The sequence below is a fragment of the Danio rerio genome, chromosome 18 (genome assembly GCF_052040795.2).
Source record: "Danio rerio strain M-AB ecotype USA chromosome 18, GRCz13ab, whole genome shotgun sequence".
NCBI lineage: Eukaryota > Metazoa > Chordata > Actinopteri > Cypriniformes > Danionidae > Danio > Danio rerio.
Genome location: NC_141038.1, coordinates 42,324,157 through 42,351,389, shown reverse-complemented (window position 1 = coordinate 42,351,389; position 27,233 = coordinate 42,324,157). Strand labels below are relative to the sequence as shown.

Below are 27,233 nucleotides of genomic sequence, written 5' to 3'. Positions count from 1 at the left end.
CTTGACTTTCAAGAAGAGTTATAACAATTTCTCAAAAAAAATATCTCTCTCATTATTCTGCTATTAAGCATGACTGAAAAAAATGTGATATTTCTAACTTACCTAAAAGAGAAAACATTAACATCTGACTTTTTAAAAAATGGTTATGTGCCTTTTTATACAGTAAATGTAAACTTCTGGTTTCAATGGTATGTTTAATTGTAGTTGTTGTTCTTATTCTTCTGCATTATCTCTCTGTGCTTGATAGACCTTTTGGACAATATTTTGAATTTGTGCATGTTTTAACTACAATTTATTGCTTGTTATCAAATTAAATACAACCCTTTTCCAATGTTTCTTGTTTAAGATTTTGTCTAAGACCAAGTGATATCCTTTGATACTTTGCCTCTCCCTTCCTCTCCTGTCATGCATCCAAAGTCTACAGGAAAAATCCCAGGAGATTTTAAAGTAGGCTACGAAACCAAACAGCTCTCTTTAATGCCATAAACCAGTGTTACCGTACTCTTTTGTAACCAGGGCTTTGTAATATTTGTGTCACTGATAAAAAGTCTATCTTTTTAGGGATAACAATATGTGTGTGTTGCAAAACCAGAAGGTTATTATGCCCATAATACCTTTTTGTACGTCACGCAGTATCACAGTTTAAAACCATCATTCAGATCAAACAATGGAGCAACACCCTTGTTTAATGTGTTTCCTAGAAGTGTGTTTTAATGACATCGTTACACCAAAGTTTACTGATGATTAACAAATGTTATGCAACTTTTTCAGACAGTGTGTTATTGCTGAAAACAACTGCTGATAGCGGTCACCTAGCGGCTCAGCCCTGGTCATTTCTGTCAGTGATTACAATCAGTGTGCATCAGGGGAAAAAATGTTTCCATGCTACTGCGTAAACACTGCGGAACGAGAGCCAGAACAATCTCAGCATCTGACATACTCTGTTATTTCACACATAAAACAGTCAACCTTAGGTCATCTGGAGTGACACAAAAGGAATTGTTATGTTTTATGCATAAACCAAAGAAAATTAAGTCAAAGTTTGGGGCCGATTACATTCATGTTTAAGTGATATTGGGATATGTTTAGGTCATATAAAGTGATTATAAAATCAGATTATAGGTAATGAGATTATTTTTTTTAAATAATAGATGTGGTTATTTTGCATTTTCTATTTATCAAATAATAATAATAAAAAATAATATTTTATAGGTGAAAAATAATTAAATATATTGTAGCGAGGCAGAGGGAAAACACAAACACAGTTGAGTTGAGTTACAAACAAGTCCCCGGAGGATGCTTTATTTACACGTGAATTACGTGAATATATGGTGCTCTTCTTGAGGTGCGTGCTCGAGTGCTCCAGGGAGGTGGTGAAGGATGGTGAGAGTTCTGGTGCTGGATCGTTCACGAGCTGGAGTCGGCTGTAGAAGAGACAGAGAGACATAAGCGTTAGTGCAGGGAGTCATGTGTAAATGAAGCTCGTCTCCCTCCTGTGTGGGGCTGGCTTATATCTCTCCCTGGCTGATGAGGTCCAGCTGTGAGCGATCCGGTGCTGATGAGGTTCCAGCTGGGGTGAATATGTGACCAGGGCGACGTGGCATCAGTAGACTCGCTACAATATATACACACATTATTAGGTACACCTGTCCAACTGCTCCTTAATGCAAATTTCTAATCAGCCAGTCACATGGCAGCAACTCAATGTAATTAGGAATGTAGACATGATCAAGACGGTCTGCTGCAGTTCAAACCGAGCATCAGAACGGGAAAGAAAGGTGATTTAAGTGACTTTGAACGTTTTATAGTGTCAGACAGGCTGGTCTGAGTATTTCAGAAACTGCTGATCTACTGGGATTTTCACACACAACCATCTCTAGGGTTTACAGAGAACGGTCAGAAAAAAAAGAAAATATCCAGGTAGCGGCAGTTCTGTAGGCACAAATGCCTTGTAGATGCCAGAGGTCAGAGGAGAATGGCAAGATTGGTTCCAGCTCATAGAAAGGTAGTAACTCAAATAATACACAACACGTTGAACCTTGAGGCAGATGGGCTACAGCAGAAGAAGACCAAATAGGGTGCCACTGGTAAGAACAGGAAACCGGGCCTATAATTTGCATAGGCTCACCAAAATTGCTCAATAGATAATTGGAAAAACGTTGCCTGGTCCGATGGGTCTCTAGATAGTCTGATGGATTACTGCTGCAACATCAACACCATGACAGGATGAATCCATTCTGCCTTGTATCAACGGTTCAGGCTGGTGGAGGTGGTGTAACGGTGTGGGGGATTTTTTCTTGCCACACTTTGGGCCCATTAGTACCAAATGAGCATCGTGTCAACACCACAGCCTACATTAGTATTGTTGCTGACCATGTCCATCCTTTTATGACCACAGTGTACCCATCTTCTGATGGCTACTTCTAGCAGGACAAGGGCGCCAGTGTGCTTACCACACACCAGCTATTGGTGGACAGGAGAGACAGTGATTGAGCCAATTGGGGGACTGAGATGATTAGGAGGCCAGGATGGGTAAAGGCCGATTTAGAGTATTTGGATAGGACACCAGGGTTGCACCCCTACTCTTTACAATAAGTGCCATGGGATTGTTTTAATGACCACAGAGAGTCGGGACCTCGATTTAACGTCTCATCACTAGCTACGTTTCCATCCACCTATTTTATACGCATTTTGGATATGCGCATAAAAAATTGAAAGGAAAAGAAACCAGAATGGCCAGACTGGTTCCAGCTCATAGAAAGGCAGTAACTCAAATAATACACAACACGTCGAACCTTGAGGCAGATGGGCTACAGCAGAAGAAGACCAAATAGGGTGCCGCTGGTAAGAACAGGAAACTGGGCCTATAATTTGCATAGGCTCACCAAAATTGCTCAATAGATAATTGGAAAAATGTTGCCTGGTCTGATGAGTCTCTGGATAGTTTGATGGATTACTGCTGCAACATCAACACCATGACAGGATGAATCCATTCTGCCTTGTATCAACGGTTCAGGCTGGTGGAGGTGGTGTAACGGTGTGGGGGATATTTTCTTGCCCCACTTTATGCCCATTAGTACCAAATGAGCATCGTGTCCACACCACAGCCTACCTGAGTATTGTTGCTGACCATGTCCATCCCTTTATGACCACAGTGTACCCATCTTCTGATGGCTACTTTCAGCAGGACAACGGCGCCAGTGCGCTCACCACACACCTGCAATTGGTGGACAGGAGAGACAGTGATTGAGCCAATTGGGGGAATGAGATGATTAGGAGGCCAGGATGGGTAAAGGCCGATTTAGGGTATTTGGATAGGACACCAGGGTTGCACCCCTACTCTTTACAATAAGTGCCATGGGATTGTTTTAATGACCACAGAGAGTCAGGACATCGATTTAACGTCTCATCACTAGCTACGTTTTCATCCACGTATTTTATACGCATTTTGGATATGCGCATAAAAAATTGAAGGGAATCGACAAGATGCGCATAAATTTAGAAAAATGCGCATAAAAAACATTTGCACATAACTGAGCAGGATAAACTTTTTATTCGAAAAGAAAAGATGCGCATAAACTGCAATAGAAACACTTTTACCAAACAAATTCCAGTATGCCCATTAAAAAAGGTCATGAAGTTTTGTTATGAGAGATCATGTGATGATAAAAATGTGTGTGAATAGATTTACCAGCAGGCTGAGCACACTGTAAAACATCTGAAATGTTATTTTGGTAGTTCTAAAATGCCTTAACCATTTCAGTTTAATGTTATTATATTATTAATGACCTCCACAATCAAGAGCGTCTGTGCTCCACGTCTGACACCTTCAAACGTCACCGCACGTTCTCTACAAGTTATTTATTAAATGACAAAAATATCAACGCAGCTTCTCCTACTGCAGCATATTCTGTTTTTACTGTTGATATTTGGCATCAGTTAATCAGTAAGTGCTGATTTTGTTTTCTTTGATTTGTCGGAGGGAAACACTGCTTTATTCGCACATCTTTTATGCGATAATTCAGTTTTGCGCATTAAGTTAATTCGCATTTTTGGATGGAAACATAGCTACTGGCAGTATAGTTTCATCTTCACTATGGCCCCGTTTACACTAATGCGTTTTAGTTTGAAAACGCATAAGTTTTGCTACGGTTACGCCATCCGTCCACACTACGCCGGAGTTCTCGAGCGCCGAAAACGGAGCGTTTCGAAAACGCTGGAGAGGCCGTTTTCATTCTGAAACGCTGCTGCTCCGTCTCAGTGTGGATGGGGAAAGACGGAGACATCTGAAAACGGAGGCGGGGCTGCAGACATTCGCCTCTCTGATTGGGGCTTTTCCTCAATATTAAGTAGCCTAACACACAGTTCAGTCCTGAATCTTCTCCGTGTAAGTTTAGACTTCGCAAGTTTGATCACGGCTGCATCTCTTCTTCTCAGTTTGATATGGAAAACATACCGAGGACACGCATCAATCTTCACAGGGAACCGTGTACTTTATAACTTTATTCACATCACCTTGGCTACGTTGTTTCACTTTCTCAACAATAAAATGTAAACTTGATATAAGGAACTGCCTATTTTTATTTTAATATTAACAACTAAACAGACAGCAGAAATGTTGAGGCGTCGTGCTGCATGAGCGTCATCTTCACTGTGTGGATATTTATAACAAAACGGAGCCGATAACAACTGCCTCCTTTCAATTTCAATGAAAATACGAAACACACCTTCTCTTTTGCTGAATATCAGTTTTAATAATCGATTATGGCCATTATAAAAGTATAACATACAATAAGTTTATACATTATAGGAAATAAAGGCAAGCGATCAGTCAATATACAGAATGTAGGCTACGTGGTTACATTAATCATTAACTTATCTTTGCGCTCAGCCAAAACACGTTACCTGAGAACAAGTAATAGATTCCAATGACCAAAGTCAGGGAATATGTCGTTAGATAAAGACAACAAGATGAATGAAATATCACGTTTAATAAATATAGTGAGATTAGATCCAGCGGGAGATGCTTGATGAGAAGTCCGACTAGCAGAGCTCTCATCTGGGTAGATGGGCTCCAGCGATTGCCAAAGTGTGTGTGTGTGTGGTCACGTGATGTGCGTTTTCAGCGTTTTGGTGTGGACGGAGAGCAGTTCAGAAACGCTGGGTAAAACGCGAGTGTGGACGCGGATCGTTTTCATTCTAAAACGCCGTTTTAAAACTAAAACGCACTAGTGTAAACGGGGCCTTAATTAGGACTCACACAGACCACAAGTTGAGCGCCCCCTGCTGGCCTCACTAACATCACTTCCAATATGAACCTAGTTTTCCCATCCAAGTACTGACCAGGCTCAACCCTGCTTATGCCGAGTTCAGACTGCATGATTTTAGCCCAGATTTTGACTCGCCGACAGGTTTTGAGAAAGCACCAACAAATGCCTGAAATCACAGGCTAATCGGTGCTACCTTACATGAGTGACAATCACACAGTCTGAACTTAAAAGACACGATCAGAGAGAACCGCAAATGAGTCGCCGACGCCTGTGAGATATTTGGCGTGCTAAATATCTGGAGCTGACGGCGATTCAAATCATGCCGTGTGAAATAAGTTTTCACTGAAAATAACATCGCCGATCGCCTACAGCCAATGAGAGCAGCATTCACTTGTGTGTGTGTGTATCTGCAGGCCAGCGGGAGGTTAAGGGAGAAGTTAAAAGCGCTCATTTTCGGTTTATATGGACCCAAAAATTGAGTAAAAACTAGTAGACGTTTGACAGGAGCACCTGTGTCTCTTTGACGTTTCATACAGAAAGTCGGAAAAGAAAGTTGAGGAGAAATTGCTAATTCCCTTCAAACCCAGGTGAGCAAATATGTACAATTTCTACCCCATTAAAGGCTTCTTTCTCATTTTGTAGTTAATAACAAAAGGTATACGACGTGTTTTTGGCTGTGAGACGTAGTTCGGACAAAGTTGTCGGCGATTCTTCCTATTGTAAAGTCATGCAATGTGAAACACCCTGTCGCTAATCCATCTTGCAGTGTAAAAAAAGCAGCGACAAAACGCTAGCCCAGATATTCATGCAGTGTGAAAACATCTGTTACACGACTACTTTGAAAGTCATGCAGTTAGAACAGCTTCAGTGAGTAACTGGTCTTGGGCTGCAGAGTGATATGGCAAATAAAAAATAAATAAATACACATTACCATTACCTGTAAGATATATATTTTAGTCATTTCCAACCGCTATTGACAGGTTTGCATCGTAGTTACATGGTTTTAAGTTTCTGTGGCTCAGCTGATGGACATAACCAGAGCAGGATGAAGTCTAATTCAGGAGCAGCTAAAAATAGATCACATTCCATGTCCGGTCAACCCATTATTGATCAGCTCATTTATGCCTGTAATGCCTCAAGCTGAGAGCAAGAGAGAGGGATACACTTTATGTCATGAGCGACTGTTAGTGTGTAATCAGGATAGCTGCAACTTTGGACTGATCATGTTCAAATATAACAAGTAATACACTTTCCTTCACAAAGAAAACTGCCATTTTGCCTATATGAGACACATTCTTACCCAGTGGTGTAAAGTAACAAATTACAAATCCTCCAATTATCGTAATTAAGTATTTTTTCTCAGACATTGTAATTTACTAAGTAGCTTTAAAAATGCATACGTTTACTTTCCCTTTAGTACATTTATATTGCTGTATCGTTACTTTTACTCCACTACTTGCCTTCAACCTGCACTCACTACTTTATTTCTTTATTTCTTGTGTATGGTGATTGGCTAAAGTAGAAAAATCAGTCCTGCAATTCCTGTCCAATCAAATCGCACATAGAAAGTAAATCGCATCATACTGAATAACCTCAAGACTTGAGCGCTTTATAATGTAAATGCAGCAAGCCTTTTGGAAGCATTAAAAATGTCCCAGATGTCCAACATCTTTACACGCAATGACCTAGAGACTGTGTACAGACTGCATGTCACCGATGAAAAAATGAAGGATGTCTGAAATTTGCCTGAAACAGCCTTAAACCATCACTAAATGGAACAAATGCACAATAGAAGGAAGGCTCGAAGGAAGAAAAGAAGGAAGGGTCAAACAAGGAATGGAAGAATGGACCGAATGAAGGAAGGACTGAACTAATGAAGGAAGGATTCAAGGAAGGATTGAACTAACTAAGTAACGAAGGAAGGAATGAATGAATAAACAAATGAAGGAAGGAACAAAAGAATGAAGGAACGAACAAATGAATGAGTGAAGGGAGGAATGAAGAAAGGAAAAATTGAATAAAGGAATGAACAAATAAAAGACTGAAGGACAGAACAAACAAACAATGGAAGGAAGTAACGAATATGGTAAAATCACTAAAAGCATTACAGAATATTACGTTTACACATCCCTGCACAAATTGCATGTAAATGCATCAACCTTTTACTGTGTAATACTCACTACTCTTGAGTACTTTTAAAAGGGCTACGTTTTTCTCATAATTTGAGTAATATTTACAACAGATACCTTTACTCTACTTGCACTACATTTTTAGGCAAGTAATGATACTTTTACTTGAGTATGCTTTTCAGTACTCTTTCCACCACTGGGTTCACCTTTGGTTACTACAAGTTATCATCCTGTTATATGGCAGCTGTACTTTATGATTGAATCTAAATGAATAACTCAGAACAACCATTAAAAAAGCTCAACGTTACTAGTGAAACATTTAAACGTAAATGAGACAACACCGATTCCACGATAACATGTTAAAATGTTACTACATTGACGTTTCTGCAGTATTTGAGTAGACATACCTTGTAAAAAGGGGCTGAGAAGGATGAGGTGGACTATAAAATTATAGTGTGACATCATTTTGTCAAACAAACAATATGTAGTTTATGATTTGGGCTAGTCATGTCACTGCTAAACTCTACTACACAGAAATAAAGGTACAGGAGCTGTTACTGGGGCAGTACTTTTTTTTAAAAAGTACATATTTGTATCTGAAGACTCCATAATGGGACCTCAAAGTTACGTTTTAGATACTAATATGCACCTTTTAGGTACCACTGTGGACTCTTTGGGTACAAATATGTATCTTTAAAAAGGTACTGCCTTAGCGACAGCTCCCATACCTTTATTTTTAAGAGTGTACTTGGTAAATGTCAGGATAAAAAATATTCCAAGACTCATTATAAAAGATTTAATGTTCTTGCAGCAAGGGAACAATTAAGAAGGAACACAAAAGGTTCCATTCTGGTTGCTCCAAGGGCAGTCCTTTGAGTCCAGTTTATTTGCAGGCATACAAACAGATGATGATGCATTGTCTTTAATCATTGGTCTAAACAGTGTTTGGTAGAATCCTATTGATCATATGATCAAATCATTGTCAGCATAATATTCCTGCAACTGGCACATTCCAACAATTCAACTGATTTAAACAACCCAGCCTCATTGTGGAAACGTAGCCCAGCGGACGTTTCTGCAGACCGCGAAATACGTCCCGGGAGGTACGTATTCGAGCAGTTTTTGTTTCCGCGAGAGGCTGCTGTGCGCGCTTTTCGAACGCCTCTCGGGAGCGCGCGCCATTCACGCCCGCGCTTTTCTCGCGTGAAAAGCCGCCGGAGGCCGCTGTGGAGTGATCGTCCGTCCGATTGACTGGCTGAAGGACTGAACGATTGACCGGGCGGCCGACCCAGCCTTCCTCCTCCTCCTCCTGCCCTAAACCCAAGCGAGGATTTGCAAAAGCTGTCCAAAAAAAAAGGCAAAAGCCCTTGTCCGATTTTGACCACGTTTTCAGATCTCGCTGCGTTCTCGCCCTTATTTTTTGGATTCTGTTTTTCATCTTACCGGATTTCTGAAACCGCTCTTCCCCGTACTCCATCCCGGTCGTCCCCGTGGCCAGCTCCTCCTCCTCCGGGCCTCCACTCCGCCGACGTAACACTGAGAGCTAAGCGGACGACCTGGTTGCATTGGGAAAGCCCTCCACACAGAGGTGAGCCGTCAGCCGGCGAGCGCGAAGAGGAGGAGCGGCTTCACACCGCCCCATAGCGTTCGCTCGAAAAAAACAAAACGCTGCCATACGTACCTCCGGCCACGTAAATCGCAGCCTCCAGAAACGTCCGCGGGGCTACGTTTCCAGAATGAGCTTGGGTTGGATTTAAAACTATAGGTGAGCATGTGATTATATCAAGAAGCACACACATTTAACATTAACGTTGGGTTCCTTTAAAAGTATACATATATAAAATGAACATAAATAGAATATATGAAAATAAATCAAATTAATTTATCTAACAGTAAAACATGATGAGTTGGTATGATGTCCATTCATTCATTTTCCTTTGGCCTAATCCCTTTATTCATCAGGGGTTGCTACAGCGAAATGAACCACTATACATACTCATTCACATACACTATGGCCCAATTCAATTCACCTGTATTTGAACTGTGGGGAAAACCAGAGCACCCGGAGGAATCCCACGCCAACACGGGGAGAACATGCAAACTCTACACAGAAATTCCAACTGACACAGCCATGACTCGAACCAGCCTTCTTGCTGTGAGGTGACAGAGCTAACCATTGACCCACCATGTCGCCCGTATAATATCCAGTTTACAAGTAAGTGAACAGCAACATCAGTTTCTGTCATAGAGCAACATCTCAGATCATCACATGAGGTAAAACTGGAATTTTAAAACAAAGCAAATGGCCTACTGAACCCGTTTGTTGTTTTGAGTAAGAGAACATCCAGCAGGACCTTCAGGAGAACATAACAATGTCATAAAGTCACATGAAGAAAGACAGTGGAGCAAAAGAGAAAGAAAGATGAACTCTAATAGCTATAAGAGGCAAACAGCCAAGCACATTTTTAGACGCATGCTGTGAAATCACAGCTCATTCAAAGACAGCCTGCATATTAGCTCTGGTCAAAGTTCAGTCATTCCAGCTTTATTTCTTTAGCTCTGCCTTGTCATAGTATTATTTTTTTTTACTATTTATTGTATGTGTGACTCAAGTGGTAATTGCAGGGATCGGTACTGTCTAGGTAGCTGGAATTAAATAACTCACAGTTTACATTGGAAACTTGAGGGAACTGATTGCCTTATATTTACTTACTAAATTAAAGTAACAGTTTAGGATTTTTTTTAGACCCATGCAGGTCCTGACACGGAGCCGGTGCCAGAACATAACTAACATGGGGGCACGCAACATCGAACCGGGGGGTGGGTTTGGGGTTGGAGGGGCACACAATCAGCAATTATAATTAGCAAAAACGAGGTTTAAAAAAGCAATACAGTGCATGCGCTGTACAACAACTGAAACAGATCAGCTTATACTGTCAGTTCATTTCCCATAAATTGAATGAGAGTTTTATTGAATAAATTAGTATTACCAACGAAACAGTTTGACCTTTATTAGATGTAATAATGTTGTGCTGCGTCCCAATTCGCATACTTATACTACGCCTTAAAAGTATGTACTTTTTTGTGAAAGAAATGTATATACTATTGAGTGTGTAACAGAAGAGTATGCAAGCCTTGGGACACACTACTTCCTCGTTAACAGATCTTTATGTTGCTTAGTTACGAGCCCTGTCTATCATCCACACATCATCCACATTTCTGTCGTATTTAATTTCCTACCATATTGGAGAAGCAGCAGCAGGTTAATCTACCATTTAAGATCTTTCAGCCAGGGAATTCTCCTCAGGTATTTGGATAACTATGCGTTCAGATGTTAATGTCATCTTACTGTTTGTAGCTTGTTTACACCTTTTACCTGCGTTTTTAGATCTAATCGAACAGACGTCTACCTCACAATGTACTGTGAGCAATATCAGCGGTTATAGTATGGTTGGTTCTAAACTTAAAATTTTTACTGGAAATAGTACACCATCCAAGAAACTTTGGATACTCTTTTCAACATACCACAATTTGGGACATACTAATTCTATTTTCAAATACTATTTAGGATATATAGTATGCGAATTGGGACGCAGCCATGGAATAGCCAAAAGTCACATTTAAGCATGTGTTATAAACGTATAACTAACCTTTTAAATGAGCTGAAGGCGGCGTGTGCGAATATTAAACCCCCTTAAAACAGCTTCCTTCCATTCGATGTGCATTTTTAAGGAAAGGTCCCTCTCGAAGCTAGCTGTACTAACTGAGATGTACTAAACCGATCCTTAAAATATTGTGAGAAAAAAACATGTTGCTAGCATCAAGGATTTACTCCATGTACACATGCTACAGCGCAATGACGCACAAGATGCTGCAGCGCATCCAATCAGAGCAACAAGTCTCTTTTCATAAAAAATAAATACAGATCGACTGTAGTTTTAAATTTTTATTGCTTTAAAAAACATGGAACATTCAACGCTTATTTAAACTATTCGTGATATATTGTAAATTAATAACAAAAAAAACTGTGTAGGGGGCACAACAACCTCTTGTGGGGTGGACGGTCTGCAAGTTCCTGCAGCACAAGGACTTTATGATTGTTTATGAGCGTCAAAAGAGGCTGGTCTGTTCGGCTAAATATTTGACTGCGTGTAACCGCATCCCAATCGACAAAATTATATTACTAAAGAAATCTCCACTGTGCTGAGCGAAAGCGCTTGCTGAACAGCGCATCATCTATGACATAAGTGTGCCCAGGCCCGAATGTAATGTAAGTTCTGGCCGTCCGGGGAGACAGGAGAGGGAACAAGTGTGCTTTGGCCCGGTTCAAGGCAACTGTACATAGTGTGAGTACGCCCTCAGAGTTGACGATGTCATTGCTACCATTTTTCAATGACATATGACTTGAATTGACAGTAGAATATACAATCTACTTGCTTACACTGCAATTGCACTTATCCAATTCATATTGATTTTATTACTTTGAGATCTGAAACCAATCCATGTCCGAGATGTGCCACTGGAGTGAAAAAAAATCTGAATTGTGTCACTTGAACTATGCAGTGTAAATGCAAGCTTACTTACAGCTATTAATTTAACTTGTTTGTACAATTGAAATTACAATTTGTACAATTGAAAGCAACCAAGTTTCCACAAATTTACATAATAAACAACCCAGGCTCATTATGAATGAAAATAAACGAAATGACAATAAAAAATACGGAGCTACTTTTTTTTTTTTTTGCAGTTTTAGTTTTCGCGAATCCACCAGAGGCAGCTGTGTACACTTTTTCAGATCTCAATTTTCTCTCACAAATGCCATTTGTGCCTGCTCTTCTAGCATAAACCCAACCGACAGTGTTTTCAAAAGCAATCCAGAAAAAGATTTTCAACAAAAACATTTTCAGATCTTAACACGTTCTCACCCTATCATTTATTTGATTTTTTGGCTTTTGTTTTACCTGCTTTTTGGAACAGCTCTTTGCCAGACTCGAACCCTATCATCGCAATCAACTTTGCTGCACCTCCCAGGTCTGCCGATGTCCGTGGCAAACCACTGGGCAAACTGATAACAGCGGAAAAGCTGCCCACACATGGGTAAGCAGTCAGATGGGAGCGCGAGGAACAGAAGCCTTTTAGGGGTGTGAAACCAACATTCGTTTTAAAGACAAAATGCAGCTATATATACCTTTAGCTACATAATTCTCCAGAAATGTAGACGGTGGTAAGTTTTTACAATGAGCCTGTGTTGTTAATAAATTACATTTTACAATGTATGCCAAACCAAACTTTAACAAACTAAAAAAAAAGAAAAAAAAACACACACAATTTCTATTTTTAAACACTATTAAACAAAGGTCTTTTATATTACCATCGAAAAAGTTTGGCTGAGGCAGGTGAACATTTACATCTTATATTAGCATGGGTATCATTATTTTAGCTTGTATGTTTTTTTCTTCCAGTTGGACATTTAATATACTAACAAGCATTATGAGAACTTGCAGTGGGACTAGTCATGACTCATGAAAAACAAGTGCTTCTGTCTTCTGTGAGTCAGAATGGTCTAAAGATAAGAGCTGGAGGTTAGATGAGTAAGTCTGACTTGTAGCAACTAGCTTCGAGTCACAGACCACAGTCAAAGTCATGTAATGTTCAAGACAATGAGCACAAGTCAAAAACTTGATTCACATAATGTAAGATTGTACATTCTATAATAATATAAAGTTCTATAAGTCTTAGAGAAGATTCATTGTGAAAATATGAAGGGTTCATCTGAATGCAGCCTGCTGTGAGTGAGTTGCTGTGAGTGAGGTGCACCAGTGACAATGTATTTAATTCTACTACATACTTAATTTGCAATTTTGGTGGTCTCCTACTCTGGTTACTATTAGTTACTTATCTACTAGATGTCAATTAAATGTTATTAGGGTATTATTGGTAGAATTTAAGCTTGGGGTTAGTAGAATAAGTTGGCATGCTTGCAAAGCAACTAGTCTGGAATTGGGGACCATGAAAATAAAATGTTAGCAGATACTGTTTAAGGTAGACAGCCTATTAGTACAAGAGGATAATATATAGTTTTATGGAAACTTTTTGTATGGATTAGCTGAATTAGATCTATGACATCACATAACTTGTACAGGTTAAATACAAGTCCTGTATTTGCAATCAGCTCAAGCTAAAGCCTTGTAGATTTGAACAATTTTATAAGATAATCAACACAGGCTCATTCTGAAAACGTAGTCCTGTGGATGTTTCTGGAAACCGCTAATCATATAGCTGAAGGGATGTATGGCTGCATTTAATTTAAGTGAACGTTACAGGGCGTTATGACGCTGTTCCTTTTCGCGATTACTGGCTGACCGCTTACCTCCATGTGGAGCGCTTTCCCGCCGCAACCAGTTTGTCCAGTTAGCTCGTCGTGTACATCAGCGGACTTGAAATGCAGAGAGAAGTTGACCACGACGACCGGGCTTAAGTCCGGGGAAAAGCGGTTCCAGAAATAAGGTAAGACAAAAACAGAATCCAAAAAATAAAATGAACAAGTGAATAACAGTGTGAGAATGTGGTAAAATCCGAAAACATGGTCAAACTCAGACGAAGACTTTTTATTTCTGCACGGCTTTTGTAAATGATTGGTTGGGTCGTCTAGTCAATCATTCAGTCATTCAGTCAGTCAGACAAATGGTTGGTCGACAGTGGCCTCTGGTGGGTTTACGCAAGAACAGCGCAGGTGCGAACAGCACTTGTGAGAGACATCTGAGAAACAAAAAAGCGCACACAGCGGCCTCTCGTGGATTTGCGAAAACAAAAACTGCAAATACATACCTCCCGGGACGTATTTCGCAGTCTCCGGGACTACGTTTTCAGAATGAGCCTGGGTTGAAGATAATCATTGCTAGTGAACAGGTAAAGGCAAGAATGTACCAATGTAGCTTGAAGACCTCTAAGAGCTGTGGACTTTCACCATCCGCCACAGGTAGGTTGGGTCAAGGCTAGATGGGGTACATCTGCAGCTACTGGGCATACACACATCAATATACGTAATGTCATCTATAGTGAAAGTGTACAACTATTGCTGTTTTTGAATAACTAAGAATGTAAGGCTAGATTAAGGCTAGATTTAGGATTGAGGTAGGTTGAGACCACAGGTGTCAAAGCCAGTACCTGGAGGGCCGCAGGTTTGCATAGTTTGGTTTCAACCCTGCTTCAACACACTTACCTGTAGGTTTCAAACAAGCCTGGAGGACTTGATAGGTTTGATCATGTGTATTTCATTAAGGCTGAAACTAAACTCTGCGGCCCTCCAGGAACTGGCGTTAGATGTTAACGAAACACAAAAAGTTGCCGTAAAGGGGATGTTTAGCTTAGGCGTAGGTGTAGATGTTAATAAAACATAGTAGGAACTTTGTACAGCCTGCTTGGAGTTCAGGTCCTACACATTTGGAGCTGGCTTTGACCTCATACCTAACTCTGTAATGGACTCAGCCCAGTGATGGATTTGTGACAGGCCTCAGATTTCCAAATTTAACCTTAGACATATGTAAATGACATGGCTTTAGCCTATTTCTATTTCACCTAAAAATAAAAATCACTTCACAGATTTAAACTGCTCATTCCAATCATCACAGCAACTCTGAAGTCATATTGATATGTTTAAGTTCTACTCTATCAGTTTTGCATAAAAGCACAGAAGGCCATAACAGAACAGAACATGCTGTTCTAGGTCCATTTCCATTTCTACGTGTTGCTCACTTGTTTAATCTGTTACGACAAAGCTTGTTCCCATCTGTCCTGGTTAATGTGGCGTAAAGTGTTAAAATCCATACAACTTATTGATACACACCAGGCATTACATAGTCGGCTTTAAATACCAACGAATGACCCAGTCACATATTGTTCAGGGCAGTGAAACATTCCTTTAATGGATGGCAGACAGACGTGACAGCAGTGTTTACAGCACAGTCCACTGGGTTCATTCCAATCCTGTTCTGAGAGCACCTAAGGCAATGTTATGCATTAGCTAAATTAAACGTTTTGCTTGTGAATGATTATTGGATGTTTTAAGAACACACAAAGTTAAACTAAAATAAAATTAGGACTTCCAAGAAAGAAAAAAAAAAAACATTAGCTCATAAAGCTCAATGGTGTTATGTTTGATTACAAGTATGAGTAAACAGGTATATAATGAATACTAGGCACAGGTCATTTAAGGCTTTTTTCACTGCATGGTATGGCGTGGTTTGAATCAGTACGGCTCACTCTTGTGGGCTTTTCTATTGCGTTACATTCATAGTACCTGGTCCTAAATTATCCCATTAGGAGTAAAAGAGTAGGATGAAAAACCTTTCAGTCATAGCAAGAGAAGTTGGTCAATACAAATCTGTCATTTTAAAATGTCACAAAGTCATTTAAGTCTTTTAAAAAGTACAAATAAAAGACAAAAAAAGAGGACAGGATAATGTGAAGAATTTTATTACTTGTCAGAATTCAGCAGTAAACAGGGTAAGGATCATAGTGTCTCAAACCTGAAAATATTGAAATATTGAAATGGCCAGAACATAGTCCTGATCTAAACATGAATAAACATTTCTGAAAAATTATTGAAAAGAAAGTTATGGTGGAGAAACCCATCACTGAACAATTCAAAGCATGGGCATGTACATTAAAATGTCACAAAGTCATTCAAGTCTCTCAAAAAGGCGGGTTGTCCACAAAAAAAAACACATTAAAAAGAGGACAAGATAATGTTATGAATTTCAAAAATTGCTTTCCAAAATTTAGCAGTAAACAGGGTAAAGATCTTAACGTCAAGTTTGTCAAAGCTGAAAATATTGAAATAGAGAAATGGCCAGAACAGAGTCCTGCTCTAAACATGACTGAACATTTCTGTAAATTGATTGAAAAGAAAGTTATGTTGGAGAAACCCATCACAGAACAATTTAAAGCAAGGGCATGTACATTAAAATGTCACAAAGTCATTTAAGTCTCTCAAAAAGGAGGGTTTTCCTAGAAAGACAATTGGAAACAAGAGGACAGAATAATGTGAAGAATCTCAATAATTGCTTGCCAGAATTCAGCAATAAACAGGGCAAGGATCTGTCTTAGGGTCAAGTTTCTCAAAGCTGACAATATTGAAATAATCAAATGGCCAGAACAGCGTCCTGATCTAAACATGACTGAACATTTCTGAAAAATAATTGAAATGAAAGTTATGGTGGAGAAACCCACCACGGAACAATTCAAAGCAAGGGCATGTACATTAAAATGTCACAAAGTCATTTAAGTCTCTCAAAAAGGAGGGCTGTCCATGAAAGACAAATGAAACAGAGGACAGGATAATGTGATAAATTTCTATAATTGCTTGCCACAATTCAGCAGTAAACAGGGTAAGGATCTTAACATCAAGTTTCTCAAAGTTGAAAAATTTAAATAGAGAAATGTCCAGAACAGCGTCCTGATCTAAACATGACTGAACATTTCTGAAAAATGATTGAAAAGAAAGTTATTGTGGAGAAACCCATCACGGAACAATTCAAAGCAAAGGCATGTACATTAAAATGTCACAAAGTCATTTGAGTCCCTCAAAAAGGAGGGCTGTCCTATAAAGACAATTGGAAAAAAGAGGACAGGATAATGTGATGAATCTCAATAATTGCTTGACAAAATTTAGCAGTAAACAGAGTAAAAATTTCAGCATCAAGTTTGTCAAAGCTGAAAATATTGAAATAATGAAATGGCCAGAACAGAGTCCTGCTCTAAACATGACTGAACCTTTCTGAAAATGACTTGTATGGCAGCGAATCCCATCACGGAAAAATTCAAAGCAAGGGCATGTACACTTCCTAGTAATTTTTGACTGCAGTTACCTACTGTACCTAATAGTAAACATTTTGTGCTACAATCATCATCATTCTCTAATTCTGATCACTTCATTTTCCATAAAACAAACTTTAGTTTGATGTTGCTTACACAAGCATGTTGGTTCCAGAAAGAGATGAGCAGTATTTATTCAAGTCCTCAGCCAGCAAACCACTCTGAATAATTACTTAAGTTTGTTTTTCTTCATTGTGTTTGTGATTACATTAGCAATAAAACAGGTCTAAAAGATGAAGGACAAATCATGGAATCTGGGCAAAAGTGCAGTGCTGCCCTAACAGTAATAAAGAGAGAGAATTATGTAACCAGCCCTCAACGAGCACTCTGGTGCAGTTTCCACGGCAATACTACAAGCATCACCCACATTTACATGTAGACACGTACTTATGTAGAGGTTTCAAGCTCAAACAGAGATTGCTCTTCAATCCCAAACACTGCTTTGTATAAAAACAGCATACAGACGTTCCATTTATCTTTCTTTCAGACTTAGACAAAGTGAACAAAGACTATTCATATAATCTGTTTTACCATAAACATGTTTGGTATACTTGTGTACAAGCAGATTTTGAGGACTATGTGGTCAGGTAAAGCTGGTTATGAAAAGGTAATGATTATCTCGATATAAGTGCTGACCAAAACTTTTAGGCTCATGTTATTTTGGTCTTTTTTTTCACCAGCAGCTTCTTATGACGAGTAGTTTTTTTTGACATTCATAAGCATGTCAATGACAATGTAAATGGCGCTTAATGAAAACAGAAAGATCCCAGTACACAAGGTGGCAATGTGCAATTTTATGGTTCTTGAACTCACTTGTTGCACAGAAGCACCACCCTCACACCTTTTTCTTGAAAACTTTTTTTTATATTTTTTTCCCATCCACTACAGCACACAAGCAGCTTGTTAAATGATTGCAGAGAAAAGATACAAGTTGTAGGAAAACGAAGTGAAATTAAACGTACCATAGAATCCTTCCTGATCTGCAATTTCTGTTCTGGGCTACACCATTTTGTGCTTAAAGTTAGCATGAATCATTGTTGAAGTCTTTCATAGCAAACTAACAATTAGAGGCGTGCGGTTAAGGTTATTGATATGCGGTTTCTGAGGTAGCCCTCAAGTTGACGTCAAGAGAAGGACTGCCACTCCAAATGTGGAAGCAGTTATAAATTATATATATTTTTTCAGTGTATTAACTTGCAAAAATGTATTATTAACTTTAGGAACAACAATTTGAGCTAGCAAAATAAACATTGTTCATTTCAAGAGTTCACGCTTTGATATTGCTTGATAATATTAGCATGTTTGGCATACGTTCTGGGAGAGAACCCTGAGCTCGGAGATAATTGAGCCCAGGGCTCCCACCTGGTCAATAAGCATGTAAGAGGTACAAGATCAGGTAGTTCTCAAAAGCTTCCCCTGCAAGGAGGGAAAGGGGGTGGATGGGGGATGTGTCCAAAAAAGGAAGATAAGGGAGTTATTCTAGACAAACTATTTATAGTGAGTTTGGATTAATCTGATTGGCTTACTAATGATTGCAGATGAGAAACCAGCCGTGATCAATCATATCACGCACTCCTCTCAAAATAAAGCTGTGGTCACACTTGAGTTTGTGTGTGTGAAATTCTGTCGTATGGTGCTGCGAAAATGGGCGGGATTAAATAAAATAACTAGACATTAAAAAAAGCGAGCGATTGCTCCATGTTTTAAATTTCTGTCCAGAGAGGTCATGTTTTGATCCTCAATTGGTCTCACGCAGTCAAGTGGTGCGATTTCGCAGGTTAGAGTTCACCAAGCTTTACACCGCAGCAACCCGTGAAACTTGACGCATGACCCTACGTTTCCAGTCTGACGCATTCGCGTGCGTATGAATGGAAGTCTATGGGGAGAAAAGCCCAGTGTGACCGCAGCTTTAGTTTGTGAAACTTCACTTACATTTCATGCGGACTTTAAGTGCCACCAAGTTCTGTTTAAATTTAACTTCAGTAGCTAAAGTAATGTGAACAAATATAGCAATTTTTATTGGTCAACCACTTTTAATGCGGCGTCAAACAAAATAATTGACCAAAGATATTTTCCTTTAAACATGCAATTTTGTGCATTGCTGTGGACACACATTATTGCCCTTTGTTTAGGCACAAGGCAATAAACATGGCCAATAACAAGTCTAGTCTTTATTACTTTATTTTTATGACCAAAAATAACCATTTAATATTTATTCCACTGTGATCTGAAACTACAAATGAACGCATGTCAGATTTTCTCAGCTTTTGTCTGAAGTCAGCATTATTTTCTTGAAATTTATTTTTAATATCCCAGGAGGCACAGAAATTGACAAGCCAGGCTCATTCTGAAAATGTACTTCTATATGCATTTTTGGAGAGCACCAAATATTTTGCAGAAGCTAAGTTTTTTTTTGGAGTTTTTGTTTTTACAAATCCACCAGAGGCCACTATGTACGCTTTTTGAGATCTCAAATTTCTCGGACTAGCTCCCTTCGTGCCTGCTCTTCTTGAGTAAATCCACCAGAGGCCATCAGAATGACTGATTGACTGATCAATCAACTGACCTACCCTCCTTCTTCCCTAAACCCAAATAATAGTATTTTCAAAGGCACGATTGATCCACCCACCCACTTCCCTAAACGTTTTCAGATTTTACCACATTCTCACTCTGTTATTCACTTGTTTATTTTATTTTATGTTTCTATTTTTTTTCACCATCTTTCTGGAACAGTTCTTCACCATACTTGAACCCTGTCATCGTGGTCAACTCCTCTCTGCATTTAAGGCCGTACTCACACTAGGTACAGTTGTCTCGAACCGGGCCAAAGCACGCTTGTCCCCCCTCCCGCCTCCCCCGACGGCCCGCGCTCACACCACAAACGGGCCTCAGCACGTTTACGTCATCGCTGCTGCTCTGTTCAGTGAGAAGCGCTCTCTCACTCTGCAGCACAGTGGATATTTCTCTAGTTATATCGTTTCAGTCGTTTAATATGCCGTCAAATATTTCGCCAAACAGTCCTTAGGGATGCGGTTACACGCAGTCAGATATTTCGCCGAACAGATCCGCCACTTTTGGCGCTCATATATAATGATCTCGTGCTGCAGAAATGAGGAGGTCTGCTGAAGCCGCGCAGCTGTCGTGCTGTGAGGAGTTCTCGTCTTTAACAAACTACGGCAGTTTGCGTTCACTGAACAGTAAGAATGATTAATAAATCCATATGAAACAGCCCCTTAAAAGTCACGTCTCGCTTTCAGTTTCGGGCTGTGGCGCGTTTTACACTCACACACAAGCATACCACGCCAAAGCCCAAGTGAACCGCGCTCAGGCACACCTCTTCCAACCTGGCCAGGGCCGGCCAAGTGAACCGTGCTTGAGCCCGATACAGCGCACTCACACTTCTCAAACGATCCGGGAAACGGGCCTGGGCACGGTACGGATGGCATAGTGTGAGTAGGCCCTTAAGTCCACCAACATGGAGAGCTACTGGACAAACTGGTAACAGCAGGAAAGTTGTCCATATGGAGGTAAGCGCTGAGTTGGTAAGTGTGAAAAGGACTGACATCATACCGTCCTGTAGGGTTCGTTTTAAAAATGAAATGAAGCCATATGTACTTCTGGCTACTTAATTTGCGATCTCCAGAAATGTATAGAACTACATTTTCAAAATGAGCCTATGTTGGAAATTGACAGTGGGAGCTCTAATGGACACAGCAAAGGGTGGAAGACCATGGAGGGTCAACTGAGCATTGTGTAAATGCCACAGTCTACCTTATTATTCATGTTGGCCATTCCATATTCATTTTTGACCACAGTGTACACATGTTTTCATGGTTTGTACAGACAAATTTGCTCCAACTGTGAAGCTATCATGTCTGTAAAGACCAGTTTCCGGTACAATGTTTCCTGCATATGTTCCAAAAAGAGATTTCTGAGGTAAAATGAGGTCCACCCTTGTACTAGCAAAGTATACCTAATAAAGTGGCCAGTGAGTGTATGTTGGCAGAATCCCTGTGCGTGTTTACCACTCTAATATTAGAAAAGTCATATATCTTCGACTGTGTATCTTGACCCCATACCGACTTGTGACAAGTCATCTCATTTGACATCGAATACATCGGGATAAATTAAAATCATTACAGCTGTAAAAACTCTCATCAGTGTGCATGGCTTAGCTGCAGAAGCTAAGCTAGCTAACGGTGTGTCAGCATCACATGGCAGCGCAGTCTGGAGGGGTCAACACTTGCAATAAACAACTGAATCAGGCATCTGAATGGAACAGAAGAAGATAAAGCCTGCCTGGATATGACTGCCAAGTATTCTCTGTCTCAATCTCTGAAAGGGGATTGTCCAAAGGCTAAATCAGCTGGACTCTCTACCTCTATAGGCCCCTTTGCTTAATACCTGTTTATAAATTGCATGGTTAGTAAGTGCAAATCCAGTTACATCACAGAAAACCCAGATTCTGCTGTATCCCAAACTGCACTCGACTGCAGTCAAGCATACACAAGGACATGTTGTGACAGCAATGTCTGTCCCCAGGCAAGACAGACAGTAGAACAGTGTTACATCACATAACCCAGTATCGGCCAACAGCTCATTCACACAATTCACTGGCCCCAGTTCCTGCCATAACTAAGAGAGCTTCTACCTCTGACCCCAAATCTGTCCCTGGTCAAGTCTCACCATCAATACCATAGGCTCAGACAGCTAATCCCTGACCCAAACCTGCCCTTACACAATCATCATCTATTCTTGCAAAGCCAAACTTCAGAATAGCATAGAATGTAGTCCACTTGCAGCTCTGCTAAAGAAGCATCTACTTATAGATAGAAGAGGATTTCTGATTGACTTGTAAAATGTCTATGGTGTTTGTGCAATTTGGAAAAGTAACATATGAACACACCTAATATATAGATATACAAGCTGTGACTGAGGAGGTACCCTTTCAAAAGGTAGATATTTAAATTTTATCTAATATTTTTTTATGGATCGCTCAATGAGCTACCTAATACTCTGGCATATGTTTTACCTGAAATACCCTTCCTCACATAACTCAGCCATACAGATGCTCTCATACACTCTAGAAAAAAAACCATAAATCTCATTAAAATAAATTCATATACACTGCCTGACAAGTCTTGCTGCCTATCCAAGTTTTAGGAACCACAAATAATAACTTGACTTTTAATTGATGATTTGGTATCAGAAGTGGCTTACATGAAAGGCAAAAGCCTCTAGATTATGCTTATTTTGCCAAAATAAAACATGATCATGCCTTGATTTTTAATGATTTAATTAGGACAGTAAGGTCTAACTTTGCTTAGACGAAAGTCTTGTCACTTAACAGAAATAATGTACAGTATAGAATATAAAGTCATGGTGCTGTGGAAAAAGAATTAGTATTGTGTGTGACTCCCATGAGCTTAGAGGACTGCATAAATAGTATGCATTAATGAAGTAATCTGGAATGGCAAAGAAAGCGTTCTTGCATAAATCCCAGAGTTCATCAAGATTCTTTGGATTCATCTTCAATGCCCCTTCCTTCATCTTACCCAAGACATGCTCAATAATGTTCAGCTCTGGTGACTGGGCTGGCCAATTATGGAGCACCTTGACCTTTGGAATTTTGAGAAGGAGCGCTATCCTGCTGAAGAATTTGCCCTCTCCTGTGGTTTGTAATGTAATGGGCAGCACAAATGTTTTGTTACCTTAAACTGTTGATGTTGCTGTCCACTCTGCACAAGCCCTCATACTGAATATAACCCCAAACCATGATTTTTCCTTCACCAAACTTGACTGATTTCTGTGAGAATCTTGGATCCATGCGGGTTCCAACAGGTCTTCTGCAGTATTTGTGATGATTGGCATGCAGTTCAACAGATGAGTCATTGGAAAAATCTATCCTCTGCTACTTTTTCAAATGATCAACTAGAAGTCAAATTATTATTTGTTGCTCTCACAATTGGGATCGACGACAAGACTTTTCAGGTAGTGTAGAGACAAAAGCTGTGACTGAGGAGGTACCCTTTCAAAAGGCACATATTTGAATCACTTTTCTTCACCGTTCTTTGGCTTAGTCTATGCTTTTTCATGGGTCGCCCAATGTACTACCTCTTACTCTAGCATATGTTTTACCTGAAAAATGCCCTTCCTAACATAACACAGCCGTGCAAGTGCTCGCATACACTCTGCAAAAAACCCATACACTTTCTCAATGAAAAAAATTCCTAATACTAGGGCAATTTTAATTGATTTGTTTAACCTTTATTGCAAGTCTTTGGACTGTGGGGGAGACCCACATAAACATGGTGAGAACATGCAAAGTCTGCACAGAAAAGCCTCCTGGCCTAGCTGGGTCTCAAAACACTTATGTGCCGCCCATGGTTATAATTATATTCATATTAGACAATCGCAATGACCTTATTCTGTACTATAAATTATAGCTGTTAGCACCCTAAAATCACAGCATGAAACAAAACTTCATACACTCTGTGGCAGAGCTGCCAGTGTGGTTTCAGCGCCGCCATGGACACAATCCTCTCACCTTAATCTGGTCAGCTGAGACTCATTAGGAGAGGGAAATATAAGACACTACGCAGGAGGAAGAAGTCAGAGCATGTTTTGGACTGAAGGCTTGATGTGCTCCCCTCTTCAGCTTCCCACGATTGACACTTCACTCCCCACTTGGACCTGCATGACTTGGGACTTGGGGCTGCACAACATACCTTTCGCCCTTCACATCCTACAATTCCATCGCCTCTACACTGAAAATAAACAGTCCTACAGGGGTTTCACTCTGTCTCTGTGTCTGTGTGATTTCTCACCTTCGACAACTCTCAGAACAAAAGTACAAAAGCTACCTTTTCAAAACATTCATTCATTTTTTTGTTGGCTTAGTCCCTTTATTAATCCGGGGTCATCACAGCGGAATGAACCGCCATTTTATCCAGCACGTTTTTATGCAGCGGATGCCCTTCCAGCCACAACACATCTCTGGGAAACATTCACACACACACACATACACTACAGACAATTTAGCCTACCCAATTAACCTGTACCGCATGTCTTTGGACTGTGGGGGAAACCGGAGAACCCAGAGAAAACCCACGCGAATGCAGGGAGAACATGCAAACTCCACACAGAAATGCTAACTGATCCAAGGTTCGACCCAGCGATCTTCTTGCTGTGAGGTAGAGATCTGCGCGGGACTAAATTTTGAATCCCACTCCCGCTCACACCCGCCAGGTTTTAGCCCGAACCCGACCGCTCCCGCTTATATTAAGAATTTGTTGTCCAGCTGCCCGACCCGCCCTGTTTTCTGCCCGCCACGCCCAATCCCGCTAAAGAGCGGGGGAGAACAAAACCGAAAATTGCCCAGCTATACAGTCCAGACAGCCAAGCTGTCTGTATAAACACACACACAGCACCAAGCACACACACACAGACAAAGCTCTCTCTCATACGCGCGCGCACACTATACACACACTCACAAGCACCAAGCAGACACACAGGCGTTTGCTGTTATATCAACTCAAAGGCTTGTAATACCATGTATCAAGTACCAATGTAATACCAAAAGGTTGCAGCGTCGGCTTGCTTAACACACACAAGCACCAATCACACACACAGGCAAAGCTCTCTCTCTCTCATTCGCATAGCAATATCCGCGATATTGCTAGACAGCACGCTCCCGTCCCAAATTAAACCCGTTACCGACCGCTCCCGCGATTTTTTCGGAAATTTATTCCCGCGCAGCAGAAATCTGGTCGGGTCCTGCGGCGCCCGCGGGACAGCCGCGGGAATGCAGACCTCTACTGTGAGGCAACAGCACTATCTACTGTGCCACTGCATCGACCCTTTTCAAAACATGTTTACCCTAATTACTTAAAGGCCCTTTGAAATATTTAAATAATGAAATGGCCAGAACAGAGTCCTGACCTAAACATGTCTGAACATTTCTGGAAAAAAAATGATTGGAAACTTTTGTAAAGGGTTCAAAGTGGAGTATATATTGGTGCCATGGTGCAAATATTACTACCTAAAAGGAACTGTTTGACTGCTTTTATTCTAACACTTCTTTTGACTTGTGTGGGGCTTCTCTGATTCAGTTCACTTCATTACAGGCCCTGCATGCAGGCATTCATCTGCCTCTATTTTTGAGTGCAGCAACAAAACTGTCCCTGGAGGGTCACTGACCTGCAAAGTTTGTTTCCAACTCTATTGAAACACAGTAAAACTACCTTGTCACAAACCTCAGACTCACAAAACTTCCAGACAAGGGTGTTGAAGCTGGGAGCTAAACTCTGCAGGATTTTGGTCCCCCAGAAGCAAGAGTGGTCCCCCATTGAACAAAGAGGGTTTCATATTACTATGAAGCTACTATGAAAAGGGCATCTTAAAAAGGCAATCAACAATCACTGCATGGAATATAGATGTAGTCCTTACCTATGGTTTCCTTTCTCCACTAACATTTACAGTCATGTCACAATATGGAAAAGAACAGTTGCTACATATTATCACAACTTTAAAATGACTTCCCCACTTCTATTGCAGATATTGAGTAAAGCCAGTCTATCAGGGTGTGTGTTTCCCAAAAGTAACTAGAGTCACAAGTTACATCAGCACCAACAGATTTCAATGAAGCTTGCAACAGTAGTTAGCTAACATTCATTTTGGGAAATGGATTTTACATTACTTTTAGCAGACTCAAACCTGAGTACAGAGCATCACAAGTGCAAGACTATACAAAGTGAGCTATATAAAGCAAAATAACCACACCAGAAAAGTATTCGATTACAAATCATATGCATTGTAAAGATGCATGTGGTATTTATTCAGTGTTTTTGCAATCAACTTCATGGCAATAATCCTTTATTCGACCATAAACTGCTCTGTAAATATACTTAGTCTGAAAATAAATAAATGCTTACATTGGCATTTGTGTTTTTGAATATGCCTTAGATTGTTGTGTGGGAATGCTGTCTGTAGCTGAAGGCCACTTTTCACCACAAACTAAAGAATTGGCAGCAATTTGCCTAATTAAACTAAACTTCCTACAGCCTAAAAGAAAATGACAGTCATTTCAGAATCATTTGGATAAGTAATTAAAATCAATGTTAAATTTTATTCCTCTGGAATAGGTGGCACATTTCTACTTTTTGCTGACTAATAAAATAAATGTTGACACTATTACTAGTTCCAAAAGATTTGGACAAACAGGCTCATTGAGAATACATCCTTTGTGTGTAAGTTTTTGTGGTTTCACAAAAGTTTCTATAAGGCAGTATTATGGCAAAAACTTCTATTTATTTTCAGACTAAGGATATTTACAGGGAGAATTATTGTCTAATAAAGTATTATTGTCATGACGTTCATTGCAAAAACACAAAATAACTTCTCAACAATGTCTATGATTTGTAATCAAATACTTTTCTTTCGTGGTCATTTTGCTTGGTATAGCCAAAGTCCCTTTAAGGTAAGTCATTTTACTTGTCAGCCATCTTTGAAACGCCTCTTAGGCAGCATGCTTGGGCATTCTGTCTAAATCAGGAAACATCAAATTTTCAAAAATTGCTTGCTAAGCTAATGATTACATTTTATATAAGGAATCACCAATAAAACAACAATTGTCTCTTTAGTTTCATTTCTAAACATTCTAATCACACAAAATCTGCAGAAACTCATGTCTGGTCCAAGCCCCTCCCCCGGAGATTTGTCAGTCTATATTGATTGCTGATTGGTTGCTGTACTAGAAGGCGGGGCTTCATTCGCCATGTTGACCATTATACATTTCCCCATTTAAAACTATATGAGTGATATCTCTTGTGTATTCTAAAGACTTTGGTAAAGATTATTTTGTAATGTCTTGTGATGCAGAACACTCGGCTTTCAGTCTGCTAAATGTAATGTAAAATCAAGGTAAAACTATGTGGTCTCAGTGCACATTTCCTTTAAG

General features: G+C 40.0%; 2 long non-coding RNA genes across 2 annotated transcripts in view; one reads left to right on the top strand and one right to left on the bottom strand.

Moving 5' to 3' along the window:
- LOC147839797 (uncharacterized) overlaps nt 1-27,233 on the top strand; it is a 516,604-nt gene that overhangs the window by 144,260 nt on the left and 345,111 nt on the right. The gene's annotated exons all lie outside the window — the stretch shown is intronic.
- Nucleotides 1,273-8,663, bottom strand: LOC147839801 (uncharacterized). The gene is made up of 4 exons (XR_015515217.1): nt 6,671-8,663; nt 5,245-6,518; nt 3,433-4,094; nt 1,273-2,675 (listed from the first exon to the last, which is right to left on the bottom strand). It is a non-coding gene; the product is annotated as an uncharacterized LOC147839801 (long non-coding RNA).